The following is a 17,522-nucleotide window of genomic DNA, read 5'->3' on the forward strand; positions in this document are numbered from 1 at the left end:
ATTTATTACACGGAGATTTTCAGAGATGGACCTCCGCTTCAAGCCAGATCACCTGCAGCTGCATCCTCAAGCAGACAACGCCAAAAAAGACTTTGAACATTGGCTAGCTTGCTTTGAAGCACACATCGGGTCTGCGCCAGGCCCAATCCCAGAAGCACAGAAGCTCCAGATTCTGTACACGCGACTGAGCTGCATCGTTTTTCCCTCGTCCAGGATGCTCCGACCTACGCAGAGGCCATGGCGCTACTGAAGGAGAATTACGCTCAGTGGACCAACAAGATCTATGCCAGGCACCTCCTGTCCACGCGGCACCAACTTCCCAGTGAGTCTGTGGAAGATTCCTGGCATGCCCTGGTGAGAGACTGTGACTGCCAGGCCGTTTTGGCCACTGAACATTCGAATCTGCGAATGAGAGACGCATTCGTTATGGGCATAGGGTCTGACTACATCCGCCAGCGCCTCTTAGAAGGGGCCACGCTTGACCTCGCGGTGACCAAGAAACTAGCGCTCTCGCTCACGGTCGCCTCATGCAACATACAGGCTTATTCCCCCGACCGCACGGCCCACCCCCCCTGTGCATCGTGGACACCGCCAGCGGCCACACCATCATGGACCCCATCAGCGACCGTCCCCAGCCAACCCTACGCCTGTGCCGCGCGGCAGCCAACCAACCCCGGGGGACCCAAATGCTACTTCTGCGGGCAGACAAAACACCCCCGGCAGCGCTGCTCGGCACGGAGCACACTCTGCAAGGCCTGTGGCAAGAAGGGACATTTCGCTGAGTGTGCCAGGCCCGCTCAATTGCCGCTATTGTCCCGGCACCCCCCACGTACGGCCAGTGGGCGCCGCCATCCTCCTCTCCTCAGACCACATGTGGCCCGTGGGAGCCGCCATTTTGCTCCACTCACAACACATGCGGCCCGTGGGTGCCGCCATCTTGCTTGCCTCAGGACCAATGGGCGCCGCCATCTTGCCTGCCCCAGGACACGTGCGGCCCAAGAGCGCCGCCACCTTGCCTGGCCGAGGACACGTGCGGCCCGTGGGCGCCCCACCTTACACACTTCAGGACCCCTGCCCGTCGACCACCTCATCGGGCCGCTCATCGCCTGCAACCACCGACGACCAGCAACGTCTCGTCTCGGTCACGATCGACCAGTCTCGACCGCACAACCTCACGATCGCTTCGACAAAGGTGCAGGTCGACGGGCACGAGATATCCTGCCTTCTGGACTCCGGGAGCTCTGAGAGCTTCATCCACCCTGATACGGTAAGGCCCTGCTCCCACTCCGTGGCAATCCGGGGGTACTACATTGACACCCTCACCATCTAGGGCGTAGAGTTCAGCGGATTCCGGCTCTACATCCTCCCCAACCTCTGCGCTGCCTTGCTTCTCGGCCTGGACTTCCAGTGCAACCTCCAGAGCCTAACCCTGAAATTTGGCGGGCCCCTACCACCCCAGACTGTTTGCGGCCTTGCAACCCTTAAAGCCGACCCGCCTTCCCTGTTTGCAAACCTAACCCCGGATTGAAAACCCGTCGCCACCAAGTGGTAGTGGTGAAAACCGGGGCGAAAAACAGGATGGTCGTTGACTATAGTCAGACCATCAACCGGTACACACAGCTCGACGCGTACCCCCTCCCACGCATATCTGATATGGTCAATCAGATTGCACAGTACCGGGTCTTCTCGACATTGGACCTGAATTCTGCCTTCCACCAGCTCCCCATCTGTAAGGCGGACCGCCCATACTCTGCGTTTGAAGCAGATGGCCGCCTTTACCATTTCCTTAGGGTTCCCTTAGGCGTCACCAACGGGGTCTCAGTCTTCCAATGGGAGATGGACCGAATGGTTGACCCGTACGGACTGCGGGCCACTTTCCCGTACCTGGACAGTGTCACCATCTGCGGCAAGATCACAATGCTAAGCTTTTCAAATTTCTCCACACCGCCACTCTCCTCAAACTAACTTACAGCAAGGAGAAGTGTGTGTTCAGCACGAACCGATTAGCCATCCTCGGCTATGTGGTTCAGAACGGAGTTCGAGGGCCCGACCCCGACCGCATGTGCCCCCTCATGGAACTCCCCCTCCCCCCCTGCCCCAAGGCCCTCAAACTATGCCTGGGTTCTTTTCATATTACACCCAGTGGGTTTCAAACTATGCGGACCAGACCCGCCCACTCATTCAATCCACCGCTTTCCCACTGATGGCCGAGGCTCACCAGGCCTTCAACCGTATCAAGGCCGATATCGCCACGCGGTCGCCGAGACGCTCCCCTTCCAAGTCGAGAGCGATGCATCAGATGTCGCTCTGGCCGCCACCCTCAACCAGGCAGGCAGGCCTGTGGCATTCTTTTCCCACAACCTCCATGCCTCCAAAATTCAGCACTCCTCCGTTGTAAAGGAGGTCCAAGCGTTCGTTGAAGCTGTGTGCCATTGGAGCCATTACCTGACCGGCAGGAGATTCACTCTCCTCACTGACCAACAGTCAGTTGCCTTCATGTTTAACAACCCACAGCGGGGCAAGATCAAAAATGATAGAATCTTGAGGTGGAGGATCGAGCTCTCCACCTACTATTACAAGATTTTGTATCGTCCCGATAAGCTCAACGAGCCCCCTGATGCCCTGTCCCGAGGTACATGTGCCAGCGCACAAGTGGACCAACTCCGGACCCTGCACGACAGCCTTTGTCACCCGGGGGTCACTCAATTGTACCACCTCGTCAATCTGCCCTACTCCATTGAGGAAGTCAGGGCTATCACCAGAGACTGCCAGGTCTGCGCGGAGTGTAAACCGCACTTCTACCAGCCAGACTGTGTGCGCCTGGCGAAGGCCTCCCCCCCTTTGAACGCCTCAGCGTGGACTTAAAAGGGCCCCTGCCCTCCACCGATCGAAACATGTACTTTCTGAGTGTGGTCAACGAGTATTCCCGATTCCCCTTCGCCGTCCCATGCCCCGATATGACTTCTGCCACCGTCATCAAAGCCCTCAACACCACCTTCGCTCTGTTCGGTTTCCCCGCCGACCACCACAGCGACCGGGGATCCTCATTCATGAGCGATGAGCTGCGCCAGTACCTGCTCAACAGGGGCATTGCCTCGAACAGGACGTCCAGCTACAACCCCAGGGGAAATTGGCAGGTGGAGCGGGAGAATGGGACGATCTGGAGGGCTGTCCAGCTGGCCCTACGGTCCAGAAATCTCCCGGCCTCCCACTGGCAGGAGCTCCTCCCCGACGCACCTCACTCCATTCGGTCGCTCCTGTGCACTACGACTAATGAAACCCCCCATGAACGTCTCTTTGCCTTTCCCAGGAAGTCCACCTCTGAGGTTTCGCTCCCAACGTGGCTGGCAGCTCCAGGACCCTTCTCCTCTGTAAACACGTGCAACTCCACAAGGTGGACCTGTTGGTTGAGAGGGAACAGCTACTCCACGCAAACCCGCAGTACGCCTACGTAGCCTGCCCCGACGGCCGCCAAGACACAGTCTCCCTCAGGGACCTGGCACGGGTTGGGTCCCCACACCCCCCTCCCCACTCTGTCCTGGCGCCACCCTCCCTTCCCCCAGCGCACCCCACAGCAGCCCCCACTCCAGGATAATCCGTCCTCTTCTTGCTCCCACCCGGGGATGAAGAGGATTTTGACATGCTCCCAGAGTCACCGAAGACCAAGCCGATGCCTGAGTCACCACCAGCACTGTGGCGCTCTCAACAACAGATCAAGGCCCCCGATCGTCTAAATTTGAAACCTGCTCTGTAATTTAAAACCTATCTGTATGTACAGATTTCCACTACCCCCGCTGGACTCATTTTTAACAGGGGGTGAATGTGGTAGTCACCACTGTTGTATTATATTACATCTATGGGTATTACGGTAAGGCCCCTGTACTACAGGTACGGGGTAGATCCCTACCTGTTGGCTCCGCCCACTAGGCGCAGTATAAATGTGTGTGCTCTCCGGAAAGCAGCCATTTTGTCAGCTGCTGCAGGAGGCCACACATCTCTGTGTAATAAAGCTTCGATTACACTCTACTCTCATCTCGTCGTAATTGATAGTGCATCAGAGGGTTTCTTGAAACGATACATAAAAAGCCCAACTCGGGAAGGGGCCACGTTAGACCTGGTGCTGGGGAATGGGCCCAGTCAGGTGATTGAAGTTTCAGTGGGAGATCATTTCGGGAACAGTGATCATAATTCTGTCAGTTTTAAGCTACTTATGGATAAGGACAAGAATGGTCCTCAGGTGAAGGTGTTAGACTGGGGGAAGGCTAAATACAACAGCATTAGGCAGGATCTGGAGAGTGTTGACTGGGCGAGGCTGTTTGAGGGGAAATCAACATCTGGCATATGAGGAGCTTTCAAAGTCAGTTGATTAGAATTCAGGATCGGCATGCACCTGTGAAGACAAAATATAAGGGTGGTAAGTATAGGGAACCCTGGATAATGAGGGTTATTATTAACCGTGTAAAAATGAAAAAGGAAGCATTCGTGAGGTCTAAAAGGCTTTGGACAGATGAAGCTCTTGAAGAATATAAAGCAAGTAGGAAGGAACTTAAGGTAGGAGTTAAGAAGGCTAAAAAGGATCATGAAATGTCGTTGGTAAACAGGATTAAGGAAAATCTTAAGGTGTTTTATACATATGTAAAGAGCAAGAGGGTAGCCAGAAAAGGGCAGAATAAGGCAGCACGGTAGCATTGTGCATAGCACAATCGCTTCACAGCTCCAGGGTCCTGGGTTTGATTCTGGCTTGGGTCACTGTGTGGAATCTGCACATCCTCCCCGTGTGTGCGTGGGTTTCATCCGGGTGCTCCGGTTTCCTCCCACAGTCCAAAGATGTGCAGGTTAGGTGGATTGGCCATGATAAGTTGCCCTTAGTGTCCAAAATTGCCCTTAGTGTTGGAGGGGTTACTGGGTTACTGGGTTATGGGGATAAGGTGGAGGTGTTAACCTTGGGTAGGGTGCTCTTTCCAGGAGCCGGTGCAGACTCGATGGGCCGAATGGCCTCTTTCTGCACTGTAAATTCTATGAAAAAGGGTTGGTCCATTCAAGGATATTGGAGGGAATCTATGTATGGAACCAGAGGAAATGGGCGAGATACTAAATGAGTACTTTGCCTCAGTATTCACCAAAGAGAAGGACTTGGTGGATGAGGAGTATAGGGCAGAGGGTGTAGATATTCTGAGGCATGTTGATATTAATAAAGAGGAGGTGTTGGGCATCTTAAAAACCATTGAAGACAGAACCTCCTTTCTGTATATGTTAATTTCTTTAATTTTATCAGAGCCTTTCGCCTTGATTTCTATACCCACATTGTCTCTCCCACAAATGAAATCAGGCACAAAGTATTAATTTAGAACCCTACATATTTATGTCTTCTGGCTCCACATAGAAATTACCACTGTGGTCCTTAATGGACTCTACTCTTTTCCTAATTATTCTTTTACCCTTCATGTACTTGTAAAACAACTTAAGATTTTTCTTTTCTGTACCTGCCAGTATCCTTTCACGTCCCCTTTTTGCTCTCCTAATTTTATTTTTAACTTCCCTCTTGCACATTCTCGATGCCTCTGCTGTTTTGAGCCCTCAATATCTGCTATATCATTGAATGATAGAATCCCGACAGTGCAGAATGAGGCCATTCTACCCATCGAGTCTGCACCGACCCTCCAAATGAGCACCCCACCCACTCCCCTGCCCTATCCCAATAACACTTTAGTTCTACCTAAACTTTTGGACACGCAGGGGCAATTTAGCATGGCCAGTCCACCTAACCTGCACATCCTTGGCCAGAAGCCTCCCTTTTTCTCTTTATCTATTGTATATCCCTCGATATCCAGGTTTCACTGGAATTGTTAGTCCCATCCTTTTTCGTTATTGGAACATCTTAGCCCTCTACTCTCCCTCATTACTTCTTGAATACTTCCCACTGTTCTGTCACAGATTCACCTAAAAGTGTCTGCTCCCAGGCCTCAGGCCAAATCCTATCTGATTTCATTAATATCGACCTTCTCTAGTTTAGAACTTTTATTTTAGGCCCATCCTTGTCCTTTTCCACAACAACCTTGAAACTAACTGAGTTATGATCGCTGTTGGCAAAATGTTGGTACTTCAACCACTTGCACAGCTTTGTTACCTAAAATTATATTCTGAAGAAAGTTTGGACAGATTGGGCTTATAAACATTGAGGTTTAGAAGAATGAGGGTGATGTTACTGAAACATATAAGATCCTGGGGGGGGGGGGGACTTGATAGGGTGGATAGTGGGAAGATGTTTTCTCCAATGGGAGAGACTAGAATGAGGGGAAATAGTTTAAAAATAAAAGTTTTCTAATTTAAGATAGAGATGAGATATTTTTCTCTCAGAAGGTCATTGGTCTATGGAATTCTTTTCTCCAGAAAGCAGTAGAGACTGTTATTGAATTCATTCAAGGCTGAGTTAGATAGATTCTTGATGGACAAGAGGGTTAAGGGGTATGGAGGGCAGGCAAGAAAGTGAAATTAAGGCCACAATCAGATCACCCATGATCTTATCAAATGGCAGAGCAGGCTCAAAGGGCCGAATGGTTTACCCCTTCTCCAAGTCCTGTCTTCTGGTGTTCCTCTTACACGTTTCGAAAAAGGAAGCGAGTAGCTAATGTAAAAATTGATCTCTTTGAGGGTAAGACTGATAAATAAATAATGGGAAACTGAGGAAATGGCAAAGACTTTGAACAAGTATTTTGCATCAGTCTTCATAGTAGAAGAAGAAGAAACACCCCAAGAGTAGTCGAAAATCAAGATGCAAAGGGGAGGGAGGAGCTTAAAATAATCATTATTTCAAGGGAAAGATCATCCGGAAAAATAATGGAACTAAAGGCTGTCAAGTCCCCCAGATGGCCGGCATTCGATTGAGATTGAGAGATTGTGACCGCATTTTTGGTTGCAATCTTCCAATATTCCCTAGATTCTGGTAATGTTCCAGTGGATTGAAAACTGCAAACACACTTTTCTTATTCTTTGCAAACTTTCCAAAAGCAATACTTTTCCAAACTTTTCAAAAACAATACTTTTCAAAAAAGGATGGAGACAGAACACAGGAATGAATAGATCAGTTTGTCTCACATCTGTCATTGGGAAAATGCTAGAATCCATGACTGAGGATTTAGCAGTCAGGCACTTGGAAAACAACAATACAGTCAGGAGGAGCCAACATGGTTTTGTGAAAAGGAAATCCTGTTTTCAATACTTGTTAGAGTTCTTTGAAAATGTAGCTAGCAGGGTGCATAAAGGGGGATACGATGATGAAGCGTATTTAAATTTCTGAAAGTTATTCGATAAGGTGTCACATTAAAGGTTACTGTACTGGATAAGATCTCATGACATTGCGAATGATATATTTGCACGGATAGAGGTTGACCAGCTAACAGGAAACAGAGTCAGGATAAATGGGACAATTTCAAGTTGGCAAACTGTAACTACTGAAGTGTTGCAGGGATAAGTGCTGGGGCCTTAGCTATTTATCATCTATATTAATGACTTGGATGCAGGGACAGGCTGAATTGTAGCCAAACTTGCTGCTGATATGCAAATTGGTAAGAAAGCAAGTTCGAGGGAGGTTATAAAACATTTGCGATGGGATAGAGATAGGTTGTTAGTGACAGAAAATGACAAAGGGAGTATAATGTGGGAAAATGTGAACTTGTTCAATTTGGCAGGAAGAAAGGAAAGCAAAATATAATATAAATGAGGAGACTGCAGAATTCTACGGTGCTGAGGGATCTTTAATCAAAAAGGGAGGGAGACAGAAATCAGGATATTGCAGGCCAGTTAGTCTAATGTCTGTCACAGGGAAAATGTTAGAAACCATTATTTAAGATGTTATAGCAGGGCACTTGGAAAAATTCAAGGCATTAAGGCTAAGTCAACATGGTTTTGTGAAAGGGAATTCCTGTTTAACCAATTCTTTGAAGGAGTCACATGTGCTGTGGATAAAGGGGAACTGGCAGATGTACTGTACTTAGATTTTCAGAAGGCATTGGTTAAGGTGCTACAACAAATATAATTGTGTAAAATAAATGTTCATGTTGTAAGGACTAACATATTGGTATGGATTGAAGATTGGCTGGCTCACAGAAAACAGAAAGTTTGCATAAATGGTTCTTTTTATGGCTAATAGAATGTGACAAGTGCTATGTCACAGGGATCAGTGCTGGATCATCAACATTTAAAAATTTGTATCATTGTGTTGGATGAAGGGACTGATGGAGTGGGATTCTCCCGTACCCGGCGGGGCGGGGTTCCCGTCAGGACGGAGTGGCGTGAACCACTCCAGTGTCCAGCCACCCCAAAAGTACGGAATCCTCTACACCTTCAGGGGCTAGGCCCATCCCGGAGTGGTTGGTGCCCCGCTGGCCGGCGTGGAAGGCCTTTGCTGCCGTGCCAGCCGGGCCAAAGGGACTCTGCCGGCCGGCGCGGATCCATGCTTGCGCGGGAGCGTCAGCAGCTGCTGACGTCATCCCCGCGCATACCTACGCGTCGGCCATTGCGGAGGCTTACACGGCTGGCGCATAGGAATAGAGTGCCCCCACGGTGGGTCCCGATCGCGGGCCAGGCAACCATGGGGGCACCCCCCCGGGGCCAGATCGCACCGCGCCCCGCCCAGGACCCCGGAGCTCGCCTGCGCCAGCAGGTCCCGCCGGTAAGGGACCAAGTCCAATTTACGCTGGCGGGACCTGCATAGAACGAGCGGGACTTCGGCCCATCGCAGGTCGGAGAATCGCCGGGGGCGGGGGTGGGAGGTGTGGGGCCCGCCGACCGGCGCGGCGCAATTCCGCCGACCCCCGGCCATTCTCTGACCCAGGGGGTCAGAGAATCCCGCCCATGGTCTGGTTGCTAAACGTGCTGATGATGCAGAGACTTCCCGTATGGGTCTGGTGGTTAGGATTCCTGGTTTTCAGCCAGACAGTCTGGGTTCGACTCCCAGAGTTAACTGGGTTCGAGTTAACTTTTTAAGCGGCATGGTAGCACAGTGGTTAGCACTGTTGCTTCACAGCACCAGGGTCCCAGGTTCGATTCACGGCTTAGGTCACTATCTGTGCGGAGTCTGCACGTTTTCGCCGTGTCTGTCTGTGTTTCCTCCGGGTGCTCCGGTTTCCTCCCACAAGTTCTTAAAGACACTTGGCTTGAAGGGCCAAATGGCCTCTTCCTGCTTCTATTTTCTTTATTTCTATGAATTCATTGCAAAAGTAGCGAAGTTATGCTTCAATTGTACAGGGCATTGGTGAGACCACATCTGGAGCATTAGTTCGGTAATTTTGACATTCTGAATTCTTCTTCAGTGTACCCCAACAGGCTCCGGAATGTGTGACTAGGAGATTTTCACAGTAACTTCTTTGCAGTGTTAGTGTAAGCTGACTTGTGCTAATAATAAAGATTATTCTTACGATAGACTAGAAAATGAACAAACTGCGATGAGGATGCAAGAAGGGACTACAAAGGGACATAGATAGGTTACATGAGTGGACAAAAATCTGGCACATGCAGTATAATGTGGACAAATGTGAAATTGTCCATTTTAGCACGAAGAATAAAAAAGTTGATTATCTAAAAGGTGAGAGATTGCAGAGCTCTGGGGCTGGATTCTCCGACCCCCGCCGGGTCTGAGAATCGCCGGGGGCCGGTGTGATTCCCGCCCTCGCCCGCCGTCGGATTCTCCGGCACCGGATATTCAGCGGGCGCGGGAATCGCGCTGCGCCTGTCGGCGCCCCCCCCACCCGGCGATTCTCCGGCCCGCGATGGGTCGAAGTCCCACTGCTGTTATGCCGGTCCTGCCGGCGTGAATTAAAGAAGGTATTTACCGGCGAGACCAGGCGGCGCAGGCGGGCTCCGGGGTCCTGGGGGGGGGGGGGGCGCGGTGCGATCTGGCCCCATGGGGTGCCACCGATCTGCGGGCGGGCTTGTGCCGTGGTGCACTCTTTTCGTTCCGTGTTGGGCATCAGCCTCCGCGATGGCCGACGCGGAGTTGACCCCCCTCCCTGCGCATGCATGGGGATGACGTCAGCAGCCGCTGACACTCCCGCGCATGCGTGGATTTACGCAGGCCGGCGGAAACCCTTTGGCCCCGGCTGCCGTGGCACCAAAGGCCTTTCCCGCCGGCTGACGTTGCGCCAACCACTCCGGCGCAAGCCTAGCCCTTAAAGGTGAGGGCTTGGCCTCTAAAGGTGTGGAGGATTCCGCTCATTTGGGGCGGCCCGACGCCGGAGTGGTTCACACCACTCCATCCCGCCGGGACCCCTCGCCCCGCCGGGTAGGGGAGAATCCAGCCCCTGAGGTTCAGAGGAATCTGGGTGTCTGAGGGCAGGAATCACAAATGACTATTATACAAATACAGCAAGCTATTCGAAAAGCTAATAGAATGTTATTGTTTCTTGTGAGAGAAATTGGAATGTTCCCAGAACTAGTGGTCATAGTTTGAGGAAAGGGGGAAATCTTTGAGGACTGAGGTGCGAAGAAATTTCTTAGTCCAGAGAGTGGTGAATCTGTGGAATTTGCTACCACAGAAAGTAGTTGAACATAGAACATAGTTGAGGCCAAAATGTTGTGTAATTTCAAGAAGGCGCTTGTGGCTAAAGAGATCAAGAGATATGGGGGGAAGGTGGGATCATGGTATTGAACTTGATGATCAGTCATCATCACAATGAATGGCTGTGCAGGCATGAAGGGCCAAATGGCCTCTTCCTGCTTCTATTTTCTATATTTCTATGAATTGATTGCAAAAGTAGGGAAGTTATGCTTCAATTGTACAGAGCATTGGTGAGACCACATCTGGAGCATTACGTACAGTATTGGTCTCCTCATCTAAGGAAAGTGTGTTTGAAGTCATTCAGAAAAGGTTTACGAGACTAATACCAGGAATGGGTGGGTTGTCTCTTGAGGAAAGGTCGGAGAGGTCATGTCTGTATCCACTAGAGTTTAGAAGAATAAGAAGCAACTTGATTAAAACCTTTAAGATCCCAAAGGGTATTGCCAGGGTAGATGTTGAGCGGATGTTTCCTCTTGCCAGAGAATCTCGAACCAGGGGTCACTTTTTAAAATAAGGGGTCACTTATTTAAGATGGAGATGTAGAGAATTTTTACTCTGAGGGATTCATGAGTCTCGGTCTGGAACTCTCTTCCTCAAAAGGCACTGGAAGCAGAATCATTAACTATTTTTAAGGCTGAACTAGATGAATTCTTGATTAGCAAGGTTATTTGGGGAAGCAGGAATGTGGCTTTGAGGTTATAGTTAGATCAGCCATGATCAACCTTGTTGAGTGGTGGAACAAGCTCGAGGGGCCGGGTGGTCTACTTCTGCTCTTAATTAGTATGTTCTTATGTATCTCGACGTCCTTGTACCTGGGTCACAAAAGATTAGTGTACAGGTACAGCAAGTAAATAGGAAGTAAATGTTGGCCTCTGTTGCAAGGGGGATGGAGTATAAAAGTTGGAATGTCTTGTTCCAATTGTACTGAGCATTGGTGAGACTGCATCTGCAATATTGAGTACAGTTTTGGTTTCCTTACTTAAGGAGGAATATATTTGCATTGGAAGCAGTTCTGAGGAGATTCAGTAGTCTGATTCCTGGATTGAACGGTTGTCTTATGAGGAAAGATTGAGCAGGTTGGGCCTATACTTCGTGGAGTTTAGAATTATGAGATGTGATCTTATTGAAAAGTATAAGATTCTGAGGGGGCTCGACAGGATAGGTGCTGGGAGGATGGATTCTTCTCCTGAGGGAGCCTAGGACCAGGGGACACCATTTAAAAATAAGCGGCCTCCCATTGATGTTGGTGATTAGAAGGAATTTATTTTCTCCGAAGGCTGTTAGTCTGAAATTCTCTTCCCCAGTGAGCAGCGGATGCTGGGTCATTGAATGTATTCAAGGTTAAGTTGGACAGATGTTTGATCAACAATAGAGTTATGGAGGACAGGCATGAAAGTGGCGTCAAGGCCACAATCACATCGGCCATGATTGTATTGAATGGCAGAGCAGGCTGGAAGGGCCAAATAGTCTACTCTTCTGCTTCATGAACATGTTTGGGTCATTTGGGGATATGCAGTTGATTTTCCCTCTATTTGTGCGAAGCAAGTCAGGGATCTTTCTCACTGGTGTCATCACAGGCAATGTTCATATAAAACAACCCACCAACCAACTTGCTAGCACCTTCCAAACCCACAACCTTAATCACCAAGAAGGGCAAGGACAGCAGATACATAGGAATACACCACCTGCAAGTTCCCCTCCAAGCCATACACCATCCTGCCTTGGAACGATATCATCGTCCCTTCACTGTCAGCTGAGCCAAGATCTTAGAACTCCCTTCATAACAGTGCTGTAGGTGTATCTACATCACATGGACTGCAGCAGTTCAAGAAAGTGGCTCCCAATGCCTTCTCAAGGGCAATAAGGCATGGGCAATAAATGTTGCCCTAGACCGTGACGCCCCCATGCCAGGAAAGAACATAAAAAAACTCTGGGCTGGATTCTCCGCCCCGCCGCGCCACATTTTTGTTTCAGCAAGGCGGCAGGGTGCTCCGTTACACCGGACGGTCAATGGGGTTTCCCATTGTGGGGCAACCCCACGCCATCGGAAAATCCCTTGGGGCCGGCAAAATGGAGCATCCCACCAATGGAGAATCCAGCCCCCTGTCTTATGCATTTGTGAACTGACACATGATATGTATAGAGCACAGTAAGGGTCCACAGACAAACAAGCTGAGCATGGTGATCACTTTAATACTGACTGAAAGTGTGATCAATGCGGCCATCAGGGTGAAACAGATTATTCCCAGGCTGACAGGCTGTTATTTGTGGGGCGCAGCAAGAATCAGTGCTGGCTGCACAGCTGTTCACAATATAAGAACATAAGAACATAAGACCTAGCTGCAGGAGTCGGCTATCTGGCCCCTCGAGCCTGCTCCGCCATTCAATGAGATCATGGTTGATCTTTTGTGGGCTCAGCTCCACTTTCCGGTCCGAAAACGATAACCCTTAATCCCTTTATTCTTCAAAAAACTATCTATCTTTATCATAAAAACATTTAATGAAGGAGCCTCTACTGCTTCACTGGGCAAGGAATTCCATAGATTCACAACCCTTTGGGTGAAGAAGTTCCTCCTTAACTCAGTCCTAAATCTACTTCCCCTTGTTTTGAGGCTATGCCCCCTAGTTCAGCTTTCACCCGCCAGTGGAAACAACCTGCCCCCATCTATCCTATCTATTCCATTCATAATTTTATGTTTCTATAAGATCCTCCTGCATCCTTCTAAATTTCAATGAGTAGTCCAAGTCTACTCAACGTCTCCTCATAATCCAACCCCTTCATATCTGGGATTAACCGAGTGAATCTCCTCTGCACACCTTCCAGCGCCAGTACGTCCTTTCTCAGGTAAGGAGACGAAAACTTAACACAATACTCCAGGTGTGGCCTCACTAACACCTTATACAATTGCAGCATAACCTCCCTTGTCTTAAACTCCACCCCTCTAGCAATGAAGGACAGAACACCATTTGCCTTCTTAATCACCTGTTGCACCTGTAAACCAACTTTTTGCGACTCATGCACGAGCACACCCAAGTCTCTCTGCACAGCAGCATGTTTTAATATTTTATCATTTAAATAATAATTCCTTTTGCTGTTATTCCTACCAAAATGGATAACTTCACATTTGTCAACATTGTATTCCATCTGCCAAACCCTAGCCAACCTATCCAAAGCCCTCTGCAGACTTCCGGTATCCTCTGCACTTTTTGCTTTACCACTCATTATAGTGTTGTCTGCAAACTTGGACACATTGCACTTGGTCACCAACTCCAAATCATCTATGTAAATTGTGAACAATTGTGGTCCCAACACTGATCCCTGAGGGACACCACTAGCTACTGATTGCCAACCAGAGAAACACCCATTAATCCCCACTCTCTGCTTTCTATTAATTAACCAATCCTCTATCCATGTTACTACTTTACCCTTAATGCCATGCACCTTTATCTTATGCAGCAACCTTTTGTGTGGCACCTTGTCAAAAACTTTCTGGAAATCCAGATATACCACATCCAGGGGCTGGTTTAGCTCAGGGCCTGGTTTAGCTCACTGGGCTAAATCGCTGGCTTTTAAAGCAGACCAAGCAGGCCAGCAGCACGGTTCGATTCCCATACCAGCCTCCCCAGACAGGCGCCGGAATGTGGCGACTAGGGGCTTTTCACAGTAACTTCATTGAAGCCTACTCGTGACAATAAGCGATTTTCATTTCATTGGCTCCCCGTTATCTACCGCAATGGTAATGTCCTCAGAAAATTCCACTAAATTAGTCGGGCACGACCTGCCCTTTATGAACCCATGTTGCGTCTGCCCAATTGGACAATTTCCATACAGATGCCTCGCTATTTCTTCCTTGATGATAGATTCCAGCATCTTCCCTATTACCGAAGTTAAGCTAACTGGCCTATAATTACCCACTTTCTGCCTACCTCCTTTTTTAAACAGTGGTGTCACGTTTGCTAATTTCCAATCCGCCGGGAACACCCCAGAGTCTAGTGAATTTTGGTAAATTATCACCAGTGCATTTGCAATTGCCCTCGCCATCTCTTTTAGCACTCTGGGATGCATTCCATCAGGACCAGGAGACTTGTCTACCTTTAGCCCCATTAGTTTGCCCATCACTGCCTCCTTAGTGATTACAATCATCTCAAGGTCCTCACCTGTCACAGCCTAATTTCCATCAGCCACTGGCATGTTATTTGTGTCTTCCACTGTGAAGACCAACCCAAAAAACCTGTTCAGTTCCTCAGCCATTTCTTCATCTCCCATTATTAAATCTCCCTTCTCATCATCTAAAGGACCAATATTTACCTTAGCCACTCTTTTTTGTTTTATACCCAGAGGCAGCAGGGTAGCATGGTGGTTAGCATAAATGCTTCACAGCTCCAGGGTCCCAGGTTCGATTCCCGGCTGGGTCACTGTCTGTGTGGAGTCTGCACGTCCTCCCCCTGTGTGCGTGGGTTTCCTCCGAGTGCTCCGGTTTCCTCCCACAGTCCAAAGATGTGCGGGTTAGGTGGATTGGCCATGCTAAATTGCCCGTAGTGTCCTAATAAAAGTAAGGTTAAGGGGGGGGGTTGTTGGGTTACGGGTATAGGGTGGATACGTGGGTTGAGTGGGGTGATCATGGCTCGGCACAACATTGAGGGCCGAAGGGCCTGTTCTGTGCTGTACTGTTCTATGTTCTATATATTTGTAGAAACATTTACTGTCTGTCTTTATATTCTGAGCAAGTTTATTCTCATAATCTATCGCACTCTTCTTTATAGCATTTTTTTAGTAGCTTTCTGTTGCCCCTAAAGATTTCCCAGTCCTCTAGTCTCCAACTAATCTTTTCCACTTTATATGCTTTTTCCTTCAATTTGATACTCTCCCTTATTTCCTTAGATATCCACTGTCGATTTTCCCTCTTTCTACCGTCCTTCCTTTTTGTTGGTATAAACCTTTGCTGAGCACTGTGAAAAATCACTTGCAAGGTTCTCCACTGTTCCTCAACTGTTTCACCATAAAGTCTTTGCTCCCAGTCTACCTTAACTAGCTATTCTCTCATCCCATTGTAGTCTCCTTTCTTTGAGCACAACACACTAGTGTTTTATTTTACCTTCTCACCCTCCATCTGTATTTTAAATTCCACCATATTGTGATCACTCCTTCCGAGAGGATCCCTAACTATGAGATCATTAATCAATCCTGTCTCATTACACAGGACCAGACCTAGGACCGCTTGTTCCCTCATAGGTTCCATTATATACTGTTCTGGGAAACTATCACAGATACATTCTATAAACTCCTCCTCAAGGCTGCCTTCACTGACCTGGTTAAACCAATCGACATGCAGATGAAAATCCCCCACGAAAACTGCTGTACCATTTCTACATGCATCAGTTATTTCTTTGTTTATTGCCTCCTCCACCATAATGTTACTATTTAGTGGCCGATAGATTACTCCTATCAGTGACTTTTTCGCCTTACTATTCCTGATTTCCACCCAAATGGATTCAACCTTATCCTCCATAGCACCAATGTCATCCCTCACTATTGCCCGGATGTCATCCTTAAATAACAGAGCTACACCACCTCCCTTACCATCCACTCTGTCCTTCTGAATAGTTTGATACCCTTGGATATTTAACTCCCAGTCGTGACCATCCTTTAACCATGTTTCAGTAATGGGCACTAAATCATAGTCATGCACAATGATTGGCGCCATCAAGTCATTTACTTTATTCCGAATACTACGAGCATTCAGGTAAAGTACACTAATGTTGGCTTTTATACATCTGTTTTGAATCTTAACATCTTCATCAGTAACCACTCCTAAGTTATTGTTCCTCTTCACTTTTCTCCTAATTTTCCTTGCCGTTGAACCCATATCTTCATGTAACAACCTGCCGCGTCACTTTCCACTTATGTTTTTACTTCCCATTTTATTCCTTTTAGTATTACTGGGTCTATTCACTGAGCTCCCCTCAGTCACTGTACCTTGTACTGTCGCCTTTTTTGATTTTTAATTTATTTTTTAATAAATTTAGAGTACCCAATTAATTTTTTCCAATTAAGGGGCAATTTAGCGTGTTCAATCCACCTACTCTGCACATCTTTGGGTTGTGGGGGTGAAACCCACGCAAACACGGGGAGAATGTGCAAACTCCACACGGTCAGTGACCCAGAGCCGGGATCGAACCTGGGACCTCGGCGCCGTGAGGCAGCAGGGCTAACCCACTGCGCCACCGTGCTGCCCTGCCTTTTTTGATTTTTGACTATGGCTTCTCTGCATTGCACTTTCCCTCTTACTGCCTTTTGTTTCTGTCCCTGTTTTACTACCTTCAACTTCCTGCACCGGTTCCCATCCCCCTGCCACATTAGTTCAAACACTCCCCAACCACTCCCTAATATATAAATGATTTGCATTTGTGGACCAATTTTTATGTTTCTATATTTGCTGATGACAAAATAACTAGACGGGAATGTAAGTTGTGAGGAGAATAGAAGGAGGTTTCAAGGGGCTTGGACAAGCTAAGTGAATGGACAAGAACATAGTTGATGGAACATAATGTGAATAAGTGTGAAGGGTAGGAAAAACAGAAGGGAAGAGTATTTCTCAAATAGTGAGAGGTTGGAAAGTGTTGATGTCCAAATGGACCTGGATGTCCTTGTTCATCAGTCACAGGAGAAGCAAGCAATTAATAAGACAAATGGTCTTCATTGCAAAGGGATTTGACTACAGGAGTAAAGGTGTTTTACCGCAGTTGTATAGAGCACAGACAGCACCTGGAGTATTATGCACAGTTTTGGTCTCCTTATTGTCATAATATACACCAGTATATCATGGTGCAGACACACACAGGGACCAATCAACATGTACAAAGACTGCAGCCAATCACCAGTTAGAATACACACACTATAAAGGCAGAGGGCACCACGGTTCCCGTTCATTCTGGGTGCTGCCTCTGAGTGTAACAGGAACTCATC

The sequence above is a fragment of the Scyliorhinus canicula genome, chromosome 5 (assembly GCF_902713615.1).
Source record: "Scyliorhinus canicula chromosome 5, sScyCan1.1, whole genome shotgun sequence".
Lineage (NCBI taxonomy): Eukaryota > Metazoa > Chordata > Chondrichthyes > Carcharhiniformes > Scyliorhinidae > Scyliorhinus > Scyliorhinus canicula.